Source organism: Monodon monoceros, unplaced genomic scaffold (assembly GCF_005190385.1).
Source record: "Monodon monoceros isolate NGI ecotype Baffin Bay Population unplaced genomic scaffold, NGI_Narwhal_1 Super_Scaffold_2, whole genome shotgun sequence".
NCBI lineage: Eukaryota > Metazoa > Chordata > Mammalia > Artiodactyla > Monodontidae > Monodon > Monodon monoceros.
The window spans coordinates 97,206,718-97,226,527 of record NW_021703776.1 but is presented as its reverse complement, the minus strand read 5'-3'; the positions used below and the strand labels follow the sequence as shown (position 1 = coordinate 97,226,527).

Here is a 19,810-nt window from a genome sequence, read left to right as displayed (position 1 = left end):
TAAAGACCTTATCTCCAACAACAGCCACGTTGGGGGTTAGGGCATTAACATATGAATATTGGGAGGAGGTGACATAGTTCACAGTTAAGTCTATACAGTTGTATACAATTTTCCATGTTGAGTTTTGGAAACATTAATTCTGGGAGATGATTATGGGTTTTCTGGAAAAAAAAAAGATATCTGGTCTCTCAAGTATGGGAAATGCTGTATATGTTCTATATTTCACTCTTGGAGATGCAAAATACCAATTAGTAAAATAAAGACCATGACATTCCCTACATTGAGTAAAACCTATTTAACTTTGCTTAACCCAGAATCCTGGAAAATGGACTTTTTCCCTAGCACACGTATCAGTATCCTGAGAAAAAACACTCTGCATTGTACTAGTCTGTGAAGCATGGTTTTTGGCATTCTGTGGCTTCTCAAATACAGCTTAAATGGCAAATCATTTACAGAGCTTTCAGATGAGATTGAGATAGAAAAGTAGAGAGCACTGGTGTGTACTTAACATCTTAATTATAGATGCTATGTTCGCCCTTGTGTGTACTTGTTCCCACCATACAAAGATAATGTGTCTTGATCAATTAATATAGAACAACTCCTGGGCTTCTGTAATAAAGCCCACTAAATTAGTATTCCTTCCATGGGAAAAAAATAAGAAGCTACTCGACCCAGATGTCCATCAACAGAGGAAAGAAATAAATTGTGATATACTCACATAATGGAATAAGGCACAGTGATGAAATAAAATGAACCATAGCTCCACACAAAAACCTTGTCAATATTAAAAAAAAAGTCACTGATGGGAAAAATCAAACATAAAAGGGTACATGCTGAACAATTCCATTTATATGATGGTCAAGAACAGGCAAAAATACCCTAGGAGAATAGAATTCAGAATAGGAGTTACCCTTGTGGAGATTGTTGAGGAGGGGGCTAAGAAGCCAACCATGTTCTACTGAATAAATCTTGATCTGTTTAATTATTTTATGAGTACACCAACATATGAAATGATTGAGCTGTATATTTAATATTTGTACACTTCACTCTATAAAAGTTACAGCTCAAGAGGGAAAAGCATTGTGGCTCATTATTGCTTTCTAGGACAAAGATGAAATTCCCAATCCTGGCCCTTTCGCAATATGACCCTAAGTTACCATTCCAACATTCCATGTGCTCCAGGGGTCCAGGCATATAGAATATAATGTAATATCCACTCCCTGCTTCCTGGACATCTGAACCATTTATTATTCAATGTTGCTGTTGACTTTCATGCTTTCCTCTGTTTGTACAGGCTGTCCCGTTTTCTGAGATGTCCTTCCTCTTCTTCCTGCCTATTGATATTCCACTCATTCTTGTCCAGTTGTTTCTTCTGTAAAGCCTCCCCTGAGGTCTCCAAAATGAATTCTTGTTCTTCATCTGGGTTCCCACAGCCAGCCATCCCTAGCGACAATGTACTTACAGCTGACATAGATTAGGAGTTTTCTGGGACTTGCCTGCTTTCAAATATTTATCTCTTTGTCTCCATAGTACATTGCTACTATGTATTCTCACTTTTGTCTTATTTTTCTCACTTTTGTTTTGGAGCATGTGGCCAACAAAAATATAATTCTAATGATACAGTAAGTTTTATAATTCCTTATCCTCCTCCTTAGCCAGTGTGACCTTATTTTCTTGAATAAAGATTCTCTCTTACTCATTTTTGTAGCCACAAGACTTGACCTTGATAATGAAGTGGCAATCATCTCTGTACTATAAGTAAATTTCACCTTTCTAGAAGCAGACAATTTGCATTGTGAATTAAACACGGTATATTTTACTGTCACATTTTTGTTGCTGTAATTAAGTGATCAGAAGGCAAGATTTTTGATTATATCATTTACAATAGTCATCTTTTTCCTGGGCAGGTTGGGATTCTGTTTGGGGGCTGGTGTCAAACTGCGCTCAATTTCTAGGTCTTCCTTCCACAATGGGCAGCTTGTCTGTCTCAACTTCCTCATCTGTTAAAAATCTTTCTGGGTGAAAGTTAAATGAGTTAACTGACTGTAAAGTACTTAGCACTGTGCCTAGCACAAAGTAAGCATTCAATAAATATTAGTTTATACCATATGAAATTGCCAATATTCAACTGTTTCACATAAAAATGGCAGTTTCATATGATATAATGTAAACTATTAACAAAATCACCATTATCACTTCCCTTTACAATGCTGTCCATCAAAGGGCTCATAATTAGTTTCTTTTTAATATTTAGTATGATTGGTACACAAGTTCAACATGTGTATAAAATAGGCTAGGCTCATGTGTATAAAGTAGGCTAGCATGTATAAAGCGTGCTGTAGGCTCATGCTTTTTCTCCCAGGTAGTGAAGGATGCCCTGCTATAGACAGAAAGGGAACCAAACAGTCTCCAACTCTTCCTCTGAGAAGAGTTACCTCCTGTACAGTTTCATCAGCTTCAAACTTAACGACCAGAGCTCGTAAACGAACATTCTCACTCAAGTGCACACATTCTAATTAGATCCAAATATAAATTTCTTTAAACACTGTATCTACAAAATGACTTGAAAAAGGACTCATGAAGTTACTTAAAACTTTCAGGGAGAATTTGCTTCCTTATTCATTCAACAAATATTGAGAGTCCACCAGGTTCCCGCCATTGGTCTGGTGGGAATGCAAAAATTAACGAGTCCTAACTCCAATCTTCAAGGAGCATATGGCTTACCAGGCTATTCATGTCTTATTTATTTTTCCATAATTAAATAATTAAATTAATACAATATTCCTCCACACTGGCACATCAGGGATCTGTCTCTTTTGTTTCTGTTTCTTTTTACCAATTTTCTGTTGCCTTCCTCTATTTTTTCTTTCTTAGCATTCCATTCTACAGTTTTTTAAGAACAAAGTTTACCCCTTTTGAATAATTTTAATCTCCTAATTTAATTCTTTTAATTAAGTCCATATTAATTTAAATAGTTATAAGCATTCTTAAGGGAATCATATTACTTAATTATAATTAGATAATGAGTATTCGATTACTGAGCTTCTAAAATAAAATTTATAATGCCAGGGACTGAAAAGCACGATATCTAGAATCTTTTATTATGGAATTACCAATGAGAATAATCTATTGGGAATAACTAACTTGTTCAAGCTGGTTAAAGCAAATGCATGTGAAAGTAAATGTTTTAATATTACCTGATAGAAATAGCCTCCCCTTTATTTAATGTCTTTTTTCTGGAAGACTGTAGAACGCATTACTCATAATGCCATTCCTGGACACAAAGACCCTCTGAGACGGTAGACAATGGTACAGTTCACAGACTCCAATGTTTAAAATGTAAACCAGCAGCGTGGGATGGAGAACTCCCTTCTCTATGAGACTCTTTTCATCATCTTGTGCATTGATGCTTTGTGTATTTGTTCAATGACCACACCAGCTCGTTTCAAATGGGTAAACAAAAGGTACCACTCACTGTGACTTCTCCAGGAAATATCAAATATTCTTGGTCTAGAAAGTAAAATAGATCTAAAAGAAGTACAACTATTTAGAAGGAAGCAGAAGAGAGATCAAGAAATGGATTTTTCATTTCCGTATTCTGGGGATAAAAGAGAGACAAAATGTTGAGGTTAGCTGGAAAGAGAAGTGCAGTACAGGGAATATAAATCATTGCTAGACAGGAAATATAACCTTTCAAGGAGCCAAGTAGGAGATATCTGATGTAAATAAGTTAGGTCTGAGAAGGAGACCGAAGTGTATAGAATCGAAAGATACTTGATTCAGAAGGCTTTTTACAAAAGGGGGATACAGTGGACTTCTATAATCTATGTGCAGTTACCTCCTTGCATATAATTTGTGTCTTTAGTTAACATCACCAACTATGTTTTTGTTGCACTAAAGAATTACCTGCATGAAGGTTGCTACTTATAACCATGATCTATAAGAAAGAATGGAAAGGTTTATTTCTAGGGCTTCAAAAATAAGAAAGAAAGATCCTAAGATACTTGGATATGGCATCTTTGGCAGAGATAGTGCCCCTGAGCATCCCAGGGCGGGGAGAGTCTAACCCATCACTGCCCACTCTCTTCTGATCCCAGCATGCTGGGCACATCCTGGTTTTAACATTCTTGGAGTAGGAAATAATATTCCAGTTGATGCTGGTCAAGCATTGCTGCATATTATCATCACTACTATACAATCTTCTTTTTCCTTGTCCATCTGGAATATTCTTATATTTGGCAGGCTAATTTCTGGCAGTCCAAGTTTAGATACCTATTTTAATCGAATACAGCTTTAATAACATCAGTACTGGGAGCCAGGCCCACCTTAGTGGTTAATCATTGCTATGCATCACGTTTCTTTGCCACTTGCTGCTTTAGATCCTGCCTGTAGTGTGCCAGTGGTGGCATAAAGCTCCTTTGTATAACCCTGGCTTGTCCTACTCATTCATCAGTTCCAGATGCTGACTTATGCAGTCTAGCAGGTAATTCATCTGCTTCCCCCAGCCCTCAATAAACACTGGTTATTATTTTTCTTGTACATGCAGGAAGTATAGTGTCCAAAAGGATCTCAATTAAGAGCCTAAACTATAATCACTTCATGATCCCAATGGTTCTGCTGGGCTTGTGGGAATGGTGGGCCAAGGGGTGGCTTGTTAAGCCGGTATTTGCATGAAGTGGTCAGCAGCCTTCTGAGTCTAAAGGAAGAAGAGAGCTGAAGGGCTAAAGCTTGGCCCTAAATAGTGGACCAGGCTTGGGGCAAAAAAGGAATTTTGAATAGAATGAGATGACACTCAGATGGTGCAAGTTACTGCTAAGAAGGATGCAATAAAAACTGATATAGGTGACCTTCCTCAGTTGGAGTGATGGTAAGTGCCTGGGCTGGACGCTGTGGCCTGAGCGTTGGACACCCCACAACTGTCTTAGGAAAGTCCAAGAGACATTCAAGCAGCAGCTGGAACAAGAGCAAAGGGCACTGGCAAATGCCACAAGGCAGGTGGAAAGCATATGTTTGCCGTCCCGCTTGAGCCAAGCATTGGGAACTCTGAAATAGCTGAAGGGAATCCGATTGTGGCTTAAGATTCCAAGATCTTTAATTCAGAGGTAACTGGAGAAATGCAATTTGTTATATCATTATCCCTGGTGGCGCAGTGGTTGACAGTCTGCCTGCCGATGCAGGGGACGCGGGTTCGTGGCCCGGTCCGGGAAGATCCCACATGCCTCGGAGTGGCTGGGCCCGTGAGCCATGGCCGCTGAGCCTGCGCGTGGGCACGCGTACCAGAAAAAAAAGAAAAAAACCCTGTCATTATATCATTATTAAGCTGATGTGGCACGGGGAAATAAAAGCCCAATGGCCAAAGAGAATGACAGGTCTTTAAACACTTGATTTCTACCTGAGTTTTCAGAATCCAGTTTAATAAAAACTAGTGTTTTTGTACAGAGTTATGTTCAGTGTGGAATTTCGACATGATATGATAGCATTGTCTGGGACCTTGTTAGAAATGCAGATTTGCAGGCTCCACCCAAACCTACTGCAAAATCCCCTGCATTTGGCAATAGTCCCAGGTGATTCATATGCACAAGACTTTAGGGAACAGGAGACAAACTGATGGCTTCAGAGTTAATCTGGCCAACAGACAAAAATAGCAATTTCACCCTCTCTCTTTATTTACAATATATGCCTGACTCCTGTAGACAACTGAGCTTTAGTTATGGTAGTATAATTTAGTTCACAACATTTGGAGTTTGTATGATAATATTTTAATGAAATTATGTAATATTTTATATCTGTAATAGTCTAGTAAGATTTTTGGCCCTAGGTTTGTCAATCAACCTATAAAAGGAATTCCACTCCCATGAAGAAAGAAGGGCCTACTACGAAGTCAATGTACCCATTCTCCTCTTAGTTATTTTCAATCAACAGGAGATGAATGGATCATAATCATCTGGAGACCTTGATGGTGCTTGATAACCTAAAGATCTGTGAATAGGTGTGAGATATTTGAAGTCTCTGATTTCAGACCACAGTGATTCTGATACCACTCCTCCTCTCCAATCTTTAAAAAAATACATAAATAAAACGAAAATAGCATCTCCAGAGAAAGTAATTTGTATTTCCAAAATTAAGCAATACTTGCTGCCTAATATTTACATAGATATCCATTTTTTTGGATTATTATAATCAATTAGTTATACTAAATAATGAAAACAACACATTTCAGACATAGGAATGAACTTCCAGATAATCTAACTCAAACCACTCATTATACAGATAAGGAAACTAAGACCAGAAAGGTGAAGAAACTTTGCTTAAGATCATAGCATTTATTAATATTTCTTCTTTTTATCTCTTTATATATCAATTTTATTTGTTTAATATGTACACAACCCACCCAATGTTTATGGCATTTTAAACTTTGATTTTAGTAAAACAACTCTACTGATAATTCCAGAATTGCCAAAGCTTAACTTCTCAGTTACCTGAAACTGTACACATAATAATCATTGCAATTTTGGACAATGACCTAGGAACATCGAATTTCTTTGACCATCTCACTTCTCTCTTTCTTTGACCATCATCTTTCTCAGGATTGCTTTGGCTATTTGGGGTCTTCTGTGCTTCCATATGCGTTTTAGGGTTATTTTGTCTATTTCTGTGAAAAATGCCAATGACTTTCTTGGCATCAGCTTATTCAGAGAGATTCAAATCAGGATTAAGTATAAACAGGACTTACTAGTAGGGGACAGTATAAGGAGTGGTGTCTTCATAGGGTATAGGGGCTACTCTCCGGTCTCTAAGTAGTCAATTCAAGTACGATAACACAAGCAATACTGGATGGGTGTTGGTGTCACTCTGGCTTAGAAGCCGCATGATGCACAGGAGCGAATATCTCTTATCACAGACCCACAGGCACAGCTCTCATGGGTCTGAGCAGGGGGTGTGCAATTACAAGAATGCTGCAGACTCAGGGAAGTCTCCAAACTATTTCACTCACAGTCCTCCCAAACCAGGTGCAGCTTACCCATCAGGGCCATTTTTTTTTAGCATATAGAATGTGTCTAGAAACCCAGCTGACATCCTACCTTTCTCAGATTTCCAAGAGACTAGAGTTAGAGAGTTAACCACAAATCATTTTTCCATAGAGAAGGAAAAAGAAGTTTTTTTGGTTTTTGTTTTTTTAAACCATTACATGTCTACACTGGTATGTAAATCTGCAGACACACTTGAAGAAGAAGGATGCAGTGGGATGACTAATTCCACTGGATATCAAGACTTGACAAAGCTAAAGTAATTAGAAATAATGTTCTATGAAAAGAAAATAATTAGAATGATGGAACAGTATAAAAAAAGAGAGCTCAGAAACAGACCTACACATTTCTAGATTGTTTGTGTTCCCCCCAAATACATATATTGAACTTCTAATCTCCAATGTGATGGTATTAGGAGGTGGAGCCTTTGGAGATGATTAGGTCCCGAGGGTGGAGCCCTCATGAGTGGGATTAATACTCTTATAAAAGATACCCCTTTGGAACTCCCTTGCCTTTTCTGCCCTGTGAAGATATAGCAAAAAGACTGCTGTCTATGAATCAGGCAGTAGATCCTCACCAGACACTGAATCTGTCAGCAACTTGATCTAGGACTTCAAAGTCTCCAGAACTGTGAAAAATAAATTTCTACTGTTATAAACCACCCAGTCTATGATCTGTTAAAGCAACCTGAACAGACTAAGACAGACACTAAGTACAATAAAAAATATAGGGCTCTATTAAAATCAAGAATTACAAGATGCTATTAAAAGATACCATGAAAAGAGTAAAAAGAAAGCCACAAAGTGAGAGAAGAAATTTGCAACACACATAACTGAAAAAGGGTGCATACCTAATATACACAAACAATTCCTACAGATTAATAGAGAAGAAAGATAAACAATTCACTGGAAAAATGAGAAAGAGACTGTATCACTTTTGGAAATCCAAAAGACCCATAAACCTATGAAAAGTTGCTCAATCTCATTAGCATCAGGGAAATGAACATTAAAACCTTGATTAGAGGGGCTTCCCTGGTGGCGCAGTGGTTGAGAATCTGCCTACCAATGCAGGGGACACGGGTTCGATCCCTGGTCCAGGAAGACCCCACATGCTGCGGAGCCACTAAGCTGGTGCACCACAACTACTGAGCCTGCACTCTAGAGCCTGTGAGCCACAACTATTGAGCTCACCTGTCACAACTACTGAAGCCCGTGCACCTAGAGCTCATGCTCAACAACAAAGAGAAGCCACTGCAATGAGAAGCCCGCGCACTGCAACGAAGAGTGGCCCCCGCTCACCGCAATGAGAGAAAGCCCGCGCGCAGCAACAAAGACCCAACACAGCCAACAACAACAACAACAACAAACCTCGATTAGATGCCATCACACAACTACCAGAATTGCTAAAAATATTTTTAAAAATTGACATTACCCTGTGATGGTATGTGGAACAGCAAACTTTAAGTCACTCGTGCAGACATGTAAATTGATAAAATCGCTTTAAAAAAGGCTTTTGTATCATCTACTGAAGCTGAGGATTTACACAGTCTTTGATCCAGCAATTCTACTTTTAGATAGAATAAATCCAAGAAAGAACATGCTCGTGTGCATCTGTAGATATGAACAAGAATGTTCATGGCATTATCTGACCACCTCAAAATTGGAAACAACCCTAGTACCCATCAACGGTTTAAACTGTGGCATATTTTATACCATGGAACATTATGACAATGAAATCAACTATGGCTATGTACCATGACATGAATGAATCTGACAAATTTAACAGTGAGCAAAAGCAATACAGGCAGAAAATTCAGGCAGGATTTCACTTCTATAAAGTAAAGAAACTTGCAAACCAAATTTATGGTATTAGAAGTCAGAATAGCAGATACTTTAAGGAAGGAGGCAGCAGTAGTGGTTCAGAAGAAACCTGAGGGGGACTTCCAGGCTGCCGGTAATATTCCATTTTGTGTTTCCATTTGTGTGATGGTTTCATGAGTAAGTGCTGTCGGATAAATCGTTGAGTTATGCCATGTTTGATCTTGTGTACTTTTCTAGATGTCTTACATATTATAATGGAAAGGCTTTGCAAAAATACGTTAATAACAGATAGTATGGGACAGATGGAGGTTAGGGGTGAGAGAAAAGCTTTCACTGTATGTGGTTGTATATTTTATTGGTTCTTGAAACAAGTAAATATGTTAATTATTTTTAAAAATAAATCTGATTTTTGACAAAGATGAAAAAATAGAAGATAAACTAAAATCTCACAGGAGAGCCCTGTGGTCCATGGTCATTACAGGGCCTTGGTATAAGAAGTGTATTAGTTTGCTAGGGCATCCATAACAAAAGACCACTGATGGGGTGGCTTTAACAATAGAAACTTATTTTTTCACAATTCTGGAGGTTAAAAGTCCAAGATAAAAGTGTTAGCAGATTTGGTTTCCTCTGAGGTCTCTCTCCTTGACTTGCAGAAGACCGCCTTCTCACTGTGTCCTTACGTGGTCTTTCCTCTGTGTCCTAAGGTCCTCTTCTTATAAGGGCACCAGTCAGATTGTGTAAGGACCCACCCTAACAGCCTCATTTTAACTTAATCACCTCTTTAAAGATCCTATCTCCAAGTACAGTCACACCTGGAGGTACTGAGGGGTTAGGCCTTCAAGGCATGAATCAGTGGTGGGGGGCAGGAGGTGCAATTCAGCTCATCACAAGAAAGGATGTCTGCATGTGCTTCAGCTTGGGCACATTAGCCTTTGGGCAAGGCAAAGGCTCAGCACCATTTGGTTCTCCTAATGGGCTTCTTAAACTAGCAAGATTTCATTCTAGTCTCTGCTGCCAACTCTATCCAGATTTAGGAAAAATCTGAGGAGATGTACTTTCCTTTGGATGTTTCCAGAATTTCTATTATGTGTCATAGCCCATTTAAACACAATTCAAAAGAAAACAGATTCTCTGATGTGTTCTGCTTATCTCATTGAGGGCTATTCTTTTTTCCCCCCTGCCAGAGAAAAAATCCTCTTGAGATACTCTCCAAGAGTCTTTTGGAAAATGTTATAGAACAATATACATATGAATACTCATGTATTTTGTGCTTTTTAAAACATGGAAAGTAACCAAATTCTATGCCATAAAATTCAGATTTAATAATGCATATTTATTGACTTATTCAAATATAATTATTATTTTATGGTAGCTGAAAGAACTGGTACATATAAGCAAGCAATAGATAAATAGGCTTAGTGGGCTATAAATCCTGAATTGTTTTCAGTATCTGCAATGTGCAAACCATGATTTCATTTTGCTGTGGAATTCTTTCTTGAGGGAAAACTATTTCACTACGAATAGCTCCTATGTTAAATCATGGTTTGATTACAATTGGTGATTCTTAGGTCAAGTGTGATCACCAGCCATCTCTGGGGACTTGCTGTGCTGAGGTCAAATCTGTGTATGGATCCTTTGCTCTTTCATTTGTATCTCAGCTTGTGGGTCCCGGGGTACCAAACTATTTCCATAATAATACTAAGACATTATTTTCTTTTCACTCTCATTCTCTCATTAGTGTATAGTGGAATTTTCTAGAGGCTATATGGCATGTGATTATAACAGATTAAATATGAGGACCCAGTTGCTTCTATTAAGCCGGACGCTAGAGACTTGCAAAATCATGAAACAATGCCACTCTTCTCATTAATCGTTTTTTGTTTTGGAAAAATACAGTTCTTTTTTTTTTTTTTCATAAACATAGTGATTTTTAATTGTTAGTTTAAAATAAATTAATCAATATTTTTAAACATTTCAGCTTTAATTTCTAATACATTATTGATACAAAAAAAACATATAAATAAAAGCTTTTTGGGGCCTCAATGTTTACAATTGTAATGAGGTCCTGAGATAAAAAAAAAAAAGTTTGATAACAATTGCTCCAGAGGAACTAATCTTAATCCATATACTTGGGTATGCAAGAAATGTCAAATGACATTCATTGTCCCTAAATTGAACTTTGAGAAGCCATTCTGCCATTTCATTAGTGGTGGGAAATTCAGTACCAGTGGCACAACTCTGTTACCCTCTTTGGATCCACCAAACCAGATGAATAAAATGGGTGTAGCTGTTTTTACAGAGAACCTGGAGGCTGGGTGCAAAGAAGAAGGATGTGAGAGATCTCTGCTTAGTGGAGGTGTTCTAGAAATCCTCCTTCTACAAGTGTTGAGAGTTTTCAATGACCAACAATGCTGGAAAAGGCATGTTTTCCCCTTACAGTCACTCTAAAATGTATCAGTAAGAAGCAGCAGAACTTCTCCTGATTCTACTAGAGCTTCTACCTACAGATCAGAAGCTCTCGTGAGCAAGGGGAAACAGTAACAAATACGAAATACGAAATCTAAACTAGGAAAGTCCACACTGCTGAGCTACTCCAGTGCTTTCTGCTACCATATCCTCCTAGCCCCTTATTACTTCTGCGTTGCAGGTATATGAGTCCATTGTCTGAATAAGGGACACATATAGTGATGCCTGTCCTGGGAAGTTATATTTTAGTTGAGTACGGTGCCTATTTTGAACTTTCCCCAAACAGATGGATTACAAACTGCTATGAAAAAAATTCTGTGCCCAAATTATCTGTGATCATCTGATATGCCGCTGCTGCTCCATGTAAATATTCAAAGGTGGTTTATAGTATGTAGTTTTCAAACTTTTTTTGATCAAAAAATCATTTTTTCCTGGATCAATTATTAACGTCTCCCAGAACTACTCTGTGTAGAACAGACTTAACCTAATAAAGAAATTTTAATAGGATTTCAGTTATCAGAAACCAAGCAGTGAGTGAGAAATTCTTGCTTTTCTAGATCAGTTTTTCAAACCTTTTTACTGTGATTAACGGTAAGAAGTATATTGTTTCATTAGGACTATGCATGCACACAAAACTGAAATGTAACAGAAACATAACTGGAACAAAATTTTATAAAATATTTACCCTTACAGAATTTGGTGTACTCTGAATTTTATGTTCTAATTCATACTATTTTTTAAAGTATTGGTTACTGGCTATTAAAATGATTTCACAGCCCATAACTCTGAAAAACAATGTCTTAGATGACTCCATCAACGGGTAAAACTAGGCCACTTTAAATCACTCATCATTTAGTAGCATGATTTTGAACAAAATGGGGAAAAACATATTGCTCTGTCTACTTTTAATAGGTGCTTGATAGAATTAAAGAAAGGAAATTGTACGAAAGCACTTTAAAAAGTGCGAAGCACTGTACATATAAGCTATTATTATCAATTAAAACAGTCATTTCATCTGTGATGCATTTCCAAAAATGAGGACTCTATAAATAGTCAGATTTAAGATGGGCCTGAAGAAACTAGAAGAAAAACGTAGTGTGAAGTTATCTCATCTTCTTTCATTGAAATCACCTCTTCAAGTCGAGTCAGCCATTTGGTCTTACACGTTTCACTCTGATGCAGCAATGGGGGAGTTTTCAGCATATGGATTTTTCCCTCCCCCATCAGTGCTGATCTGAGCGCTGAATGATCTTAGGATTGCCGATCCACCTCCAACCCCCCAGGACGCTCTTCTTCAGGTCTTTGCATCTCTTTGTGCGCAGGACTATCTATCTATTATGATCAGTTTCCTGTACACAGCAATACAAAATTACAAAAAAAAAAAAAGCTTTTAAAAGCACATATTGTCTAGGGACTTCCCTGGTGGCGCAGTGGATAAGACTCCACACTCCCAAATGCAGGGGGCCTGGGTTCGATCCCTGGTCAGAGAACTAGATCCCACATGCATGCTGCAACTAAGAGCTTGCATGCCACAACTAAGGAGCCTGTGTGCAGCAACTAAGGAGGCGGCAAGACACAACTAAGGAGCCCATGAGTTGCAACTAAGGAGTCTACCTGTCGCATCTAAGAAGCCCACATGCTGCAACTAAGGAGCTGATGAGCTGCAACTAAGGAGCCCTGGAGCCGTAACTAAGGAGGCTGCCTGCCACAACTATGGAGTCCATGTGCTGCAACTAAGGAGCCCACCTGCTGCAACTAAGACCTGTGCAACCAAATAAATAAATATTAAAAAAATTACGTATTATCTATAAAAATAATAACCACAAGGTTCATTTTCCACTGTGCTGGATGAGCTATATGATCCTCTTTCTACGTGGATTGTCTACTTTTAAACAATAAATATGCTTTTTTATTGATTAAAATTCATCTTAAAATACAATCTTTCCTAAAGCAAGGTCTCTGTAATGAAAATGATCAATTACTTGCTGTTACCCAATGCCACTATTCAAAATTAGAAATAAGCTTGTTATTTCACTATTTACAACTACAAACAGGCTCAAAGATTTCACATTGTAGACTAAATTAGATAAATAATAAGGAGAGTGAAAGATAGAAGTAATTAAAAGGAATTTCACATAACTAATTTCAAATATTTAAAACATAAAAAATTGTTCTATGTGCTAATACCTGCTTTTCTGTTTCCCAGGAAACTTAGTGTTTTGTTTTTTTTTAAATCATGTTTAAGAAAACTTTCCCTACCCCTAAGTTCATATTTTTTTCTTTTAGTTCATAAATTTTTTTTGTTTGCCTTTACATTTGGGTTTTTAATCTACCTGGAATTGATTTTTATGGTGTGAGGTGAGGACATTTCATTTTTCCCCTATGGACACCTGAATGTCCCACCACAATTTATTTGAAAGATGATCTTTTCATCCTTTTTTCATTGATTTGTCAGGTCAATGCTGTCATAAATTAAGTATTACATACGTATGGGTCTATTTCTGGACTCATAGTGTGTGTGTGTGTGTGTGTGTGTGTGTGTGTGTGTGTGTATAAAACATATTTTACCAAATGAATTAGAGCTACTTATAATGTGATAAGGATGTAAACACTATAATTTTAAAAAGCAATAAAGTGTTCTGAAAACTCTAAAACATAGATGAAATTGAAGAAGACACAAATAAATGGAAAGATATTTTGTGTTCCTGGATTGGAAAAATTAATATTATTAAGATGTCCATACTACCCAAAGCAATTTACAGATTCAATGCAATCCCTATCAAAATATTAATGACATTTTTCACAAAAATAGAAAAAACAATCCTAAAATTTGTATGGAACCACAAAAGACCTCAAATAGCTCAAGCAATACTGGGTAAGAAAAACAAGGCTGGAGTTGTCAAGTTTCCTGATTTCAAACTATATTACAATGCTACAGAAATCAAAACAGTATGGTATTGGCATAAAAACAGACACATAGCTCAATGTTATGGAATAGAGAGCCCAGAAATAAACTCATGCATACATAGTCAATTAATTTTCAACAAAGGAGTCGATAATATGCAATGGGGAAAGGATAGGCTCTTCAATGAATGAAGTTGGTAAAACACCCAACTGATACATGTGGGCAGCCACATGTAAAAGAATAAAACTGGACCCCTATCTTACATTATACACAAAAATCAACTAAAAATGGATTAAAGGCTTGAACATGAGACCTGAGATCACAAAATTCATGGAAAAAACACAGAGGGTAAACTTCTGAAATGGGTCTTGGCAATGACTTTTTGCTTTTGACACCAAAAGCAAAGGCAACAAAAGCAAAAATAAACAAATGGGACTACCTCAAACTAAAAGACTTCTGCCCAGCAAAGGAAGCCATTAACAAAACGAAAAAGCAGTCTATGGAATGAGAGAAAATATTTGCAAGCCACATATCTGATAAGGAGTTAGTATCCAAAATATAAAAAGAACTCAGAAAACTCAATAGCAAAAACTCCCAAAACACCCAACTAAAAAAGGGCAAAGAACCTGAATGGACATTTTTCTATAAAGATATACAAATGGCCAAAAAGTACATCAAAAGGTACTCAACATCACTAATCATCAAGGAAATCCAAATCCAAACCACAGTATGATATCACCTCACATCTATTAGAATGGCTGTCATCAAAAAGACAAGAGAAAACAAGTGCTGGTGAGGATGTGCACTGTTGGTGGGAATGTAAATTGGTTCAGCCACTGTAGAAAATAGTATGAAATTTCCTCAAAAAATTAAAACTTGTACTACCACATGATCTAGCAATCCCACTTCTGGGTATAAATCTTAAGGAAATGAAATTATTCTCTTGAAGAGCTATCTGCACCTGCATTTTCATTGCAGCATTATCTACAATAGCCAAGACAAGGAAACAACCTAAGTGTCTTTCAACAGATGAATGGATAAAGAAAATACGTTGTAAATATATATATATATAAAATTTATATATATATAAAATGGTATACTATTATATATAATATTGTATAAATATATGTATATATGTAATATACAATGGAATATTATTCAGCCTTAAAAAAGAAGAAAAATTTGACATTTGCAACAACATGGATGAGCCTGGTGAGCATTATGCTAAGTGAAGTAAGCCAGAGAAAGACAAATATTGCACAGTATCACTTGTATGTGGAATCTGTAAGAAGAAAAAAAAGTCAAACAGCATGGAAACAGAGTAGAAAAGTGGTTGCCAGGGTTGGGGGTTGGGGAAATAGGCAGAGGTTGGTAAAAGGGTACAAACTTTTAGTTAGAAGATGGATAAGGTCTGAGGATCTAATGTATAACATGGTGACTACAGTTGATAGCACTATATCATATAACTGAAATTTGCTAAAAGAATAGAACTTGTGTTTTGGCCAAAAAAAAAGTTAATTACGTGAGGATGTAACTCAGTGCTTTCACAATGTATATATATATCAAATCATCACATTGTACACTTTAAATATATTACAATTTCATCTGTTAATTATAACAATAAATCTGAAAAAAGCAATAAGACATAGATTTAAGACATTTAAACTGAATATGTATCTTCATATATGTATATATATATGTACACATGATCTAATTTTTCCATTTTTACACTATGTTATACCTTTCATACTGTACAGTCCCATGAACAGAAACTTCTGTTAATTCTACTAGACTCTGTCAATATAAAGGGACAGACAATATTTTTTATTATGTTTTTAGTGCATAGAATTTTGTGTAACACACTCTGGATACTGAACATACATTTCTGAGTGATGAGTAAATGAATGGATGGTTGTTTCTAAGACAATTAAAGTAAAATAATTATCTGAAAATTTAGATAAAAACATTAAATACAGCATTCAAAGATCAATCATTAGCTGAAAGTAACCATGCTTTTCAGTACTAGAAATATACATAACCTTGAATATATAGAAGGATAAGATGCATATCACTGAATCAACATTCAGTGATTTTCAAATAAATTCCATTAATGCCACTGCTTTCAGTAAAGTCCATAAAGTTGTCTTTTCTACTTACTGTCCTTTTTTCCTCCTGTATAATTGTAACGCTGTGGTTAAAATGCAATGATATTATCTTCTACTCACAATAAAATTGACCTTTAACAGCTTTTATTATATTTAAAATAATGCTAGGTCACTTGCGGGATGTTTCCAGCAATATTGCAACATCTGAAATAAACCTAAATCTGACTTGAACAAAGTCTTGAAAGGTAAGTTAAGACTTTACAGAGGTCTCTGGAAGAAGCACCAAGATATAATTATGTTGCATGAGCCAAAACAGAATATCTTTTTTGTTGTTGTTTTTTAATTTTCTCATTCATTTCATTTTTAATTTTTACTTTTATTTTTTTTAACATCTTCATTGGAGTATAATTGCTTTACAATGTTGTGTTAGTTTCTGCTGTATAACAAAGTGAATCAGCTACACGTATACGTATATCCCCACAAAACAGAATATCTTAAAGTCATCTTTATTCACCTCTGCCCATATTTCACTGACCACTCTCTCCCCTTCTTTTTTTCTCCCCTGAAAGTATTTCGTTCGTTTGCTTTCCTGTCTTCCTGCTCAGCTCCCTTCCATACCATTTTCCTCTCCATCTCTTCTAGATCTGCTCAGGCCCTTTCTAGTATAAATTGATAGAGCTTCTGTATTAGGTAGGATTGTGTCCCCCAAATATACTTTCAAGTTTAACCTCTAGTACTAGTGATTGTGACCTTATTTGGAAATAGAATCTTTGCAGGTATATTCAAGTTAAGATGAGGTTGGAGTAGGGTTGGCCTTAATCCAGTGATTGATACCCTTGTAAGACAAGGGAAATTTGGACACAGAAGACACCGAGAGAATGCCATGTGATGCCTGAGGCAGAGACTGGGACAACATGTCTACAAGCCAAGGAGCACCAAGGATTGCTGGCCACTGCCCGGAGCTAGGAGAGAGCACAGGCCTGCCGACACCTTGATTTCAGATTTCTAGTCCCTAGAACTGTAAAAAAAAAATAAATGTTGGTCACCTAGTTTGTGGTGCTTTGTTACAGAAGCCCTAGGATAATAATTCAGCTTGTCTCAGCACTTTTCAATTCTTTCCCCACTTACTCTGATCAGTACAACCAATAGAATTGATCTTCCTTAGAAGGGGGAAGGGGCATCTATGGCCAATTAGATGCCAACATTTTTGTCCCACTCATAAAACTTAAACTATTTGACTACATGATCTTGCCCTTCTCAGGATTAATCATTCCCAATACTCAGCCCGCGTTAGAGGACACTGACCTGGATACAAACTATTCTCAGGGAGATTTCATTTTAGGGAGAAGAGACAGAGGAACACATAGATTAAAGTTGAGTGCAATTAGTGTTTCCCATTAACCTAAGAAAAAGCCAGCAAGAGGAGAAGCCACAGAACAGTCCTTACTTCCTCACATTTTAGACGAAGGAGGACCACGTATATTGAAAATAATGTAGGACTGGAGAAAACTCACTGGACCAGAACTTGAAAGACCAGGTATCAGCACAGGATTCCTTTGACACTTACTATGTGACCTTGGGAACACCACCTAATTTCTCTAAAGTGCTCAAGTGCAAAATGAAAAAAGTTGGGCTAGATATTCTCTAAAGCAGTGTTTTTCAGACTGTAGGTTGCGATCTATCCGTAGATGGTAATTTAATTTTGGGGATCATGATCAGCATTAAAAAAATACGAAAAAGAATGAAAAAAACAGGAGATAAAGTGTATCAGGTTCCGTGCACAGTAAAGGTAAGTAATATTTCATGAAGCTTAACTTCAGTTATGTACACATGTGTTAAGTATCTGTGTTTATGTATGTTTGTACTTGGTTAACATAACATGACTTTCTTTCTGTGGGTAACAGTTCATGTTTTTAAAATACACTGTCCTGAGTTCCCTTTAAGCACTGCACTGCTAATAATCTCTGATAATTAACATATCACCAGGTGGACTATATTATTATAGGCATGCATTTACTTACTTGGAGAAATATATTCAATTTAATGTGCCAATGATCTATAATCATTGAAAAGGGAAAATTTTAATGTACATGCTTCTGAGATATAAATATATTTTATATTTTGAACTAAACAATGAACTTAAGTTTTACATTGAGGGGGAGCAGAATATGCCTCCCAAGAATGTACCACTTTGGCATGTGGGTTATTTCAAGTGCAGATAATTGGGGCGCAGTAGACTCAGGAAGAGCTTTTTACCTCCCCCTTAATTGCCTAAAAAACTTTATAATTTATAAATATAAAAATAATTCATAATTCATATATTTCTGTGCCAGAAAGTGAGCTATTACCAGAGATAACTTTTTACATCATAAAGACTTATCTGTGTGGCATGGCAAACATCTGTTTACCAAGCATTTACTCTTCTCAACTTCAGGTGAATTGTTTTCCTCCCATGTGAAGCCTCAGACTCCTCACCCCTTCTCCTTAGCTCAGGATGGTATGTAAGCCTCAATTACCTGACTGCCAGAGAGTGCCATATTTTTATGGAATTTCTGCACGTATGAAATTTGTTTTTCTCCTGTAAATCTGTTTATATCAATGTAATTGTTAGACCAGCCAAAGAACCTAGAAGGAAGGAAAGGAAACGTTTTCTGCCCATACCACATCAACATTACATTTTAGGTCTCCATCTAAATCTTATCCATCTACCTGGATTAAACCCAGTTTCAAAATTGAAACTATACCACCTTAAGTTCTCACAACATTTCTTTTGAAGGTACATATTGCTCTGAATTTTTGAATTGCTCTTTGATTTAATATTTTCTATTAGAGTTTTTATTTTGAATTCAGCTGCTTATACATATATTTCCAAACCATGACTACTCATCCCTGACTATTCTTAACCTGTTGGTTCCAGATTTCGTACCTGCTCTTCACCAGCACCACCCTTTCCTAATTTAGTCTAGGACATATATTCCGAGAAGCATAATGTTCCTTTTATTATACAGAGGTTTGGGCAATTCTCTCTCCACTAAAACCTGTTGATGAATCTTCTTTCTCCTCTTTCCCTATTACAGAAAAAATATCCTGATTTACTCTACAGAACATATTATAAATGTACCTTTCTGTACTTTTCCCTACTACTGTCCTTTGAATCTCTTATAAGTTCTCACATTCTCCTGAGGGACATATACAAACTTCCCCCCCCCCATTCCCTATTTACAGAGCCCAATAGTTCACTTTTTGGGCTCCAGAGTGGAGCGGTTTGGGTAGAGCAGAGCTCACCCAGTCTTGCGGACTAGGATACGGGTGTGCGCAAGTTACCTCAGCTTCCCCAAGGATGCCTAGAGGCTGCCTATTTTCCTAGGGAGAACTGACTTTGCCCAAGGGTGTTACAATGTTACAGCACATTAAAGATCAGCTGAACTGTCAAACTTTGAAGCAGGACTATTAGCAATGCAGATGTCAGCTTCCTGCATCTGTGAT

The 19,810-nt window shown here is 36.9% G+C and overlaps 1 protein-coding gene across 1 annotated transcript in view; it reads right to left on the bottom strand.

The window, feature by feature from the left end:
- CNTNAP2 (contactin associated protein like 2) overlaps positions 1–19,810 on the bottom strand; it is a 2,079,227-nt gene that overhangs the window by 394,857 nt on the left and 1,664,560 nt on the right. The window lies entirely within an intron of this gene.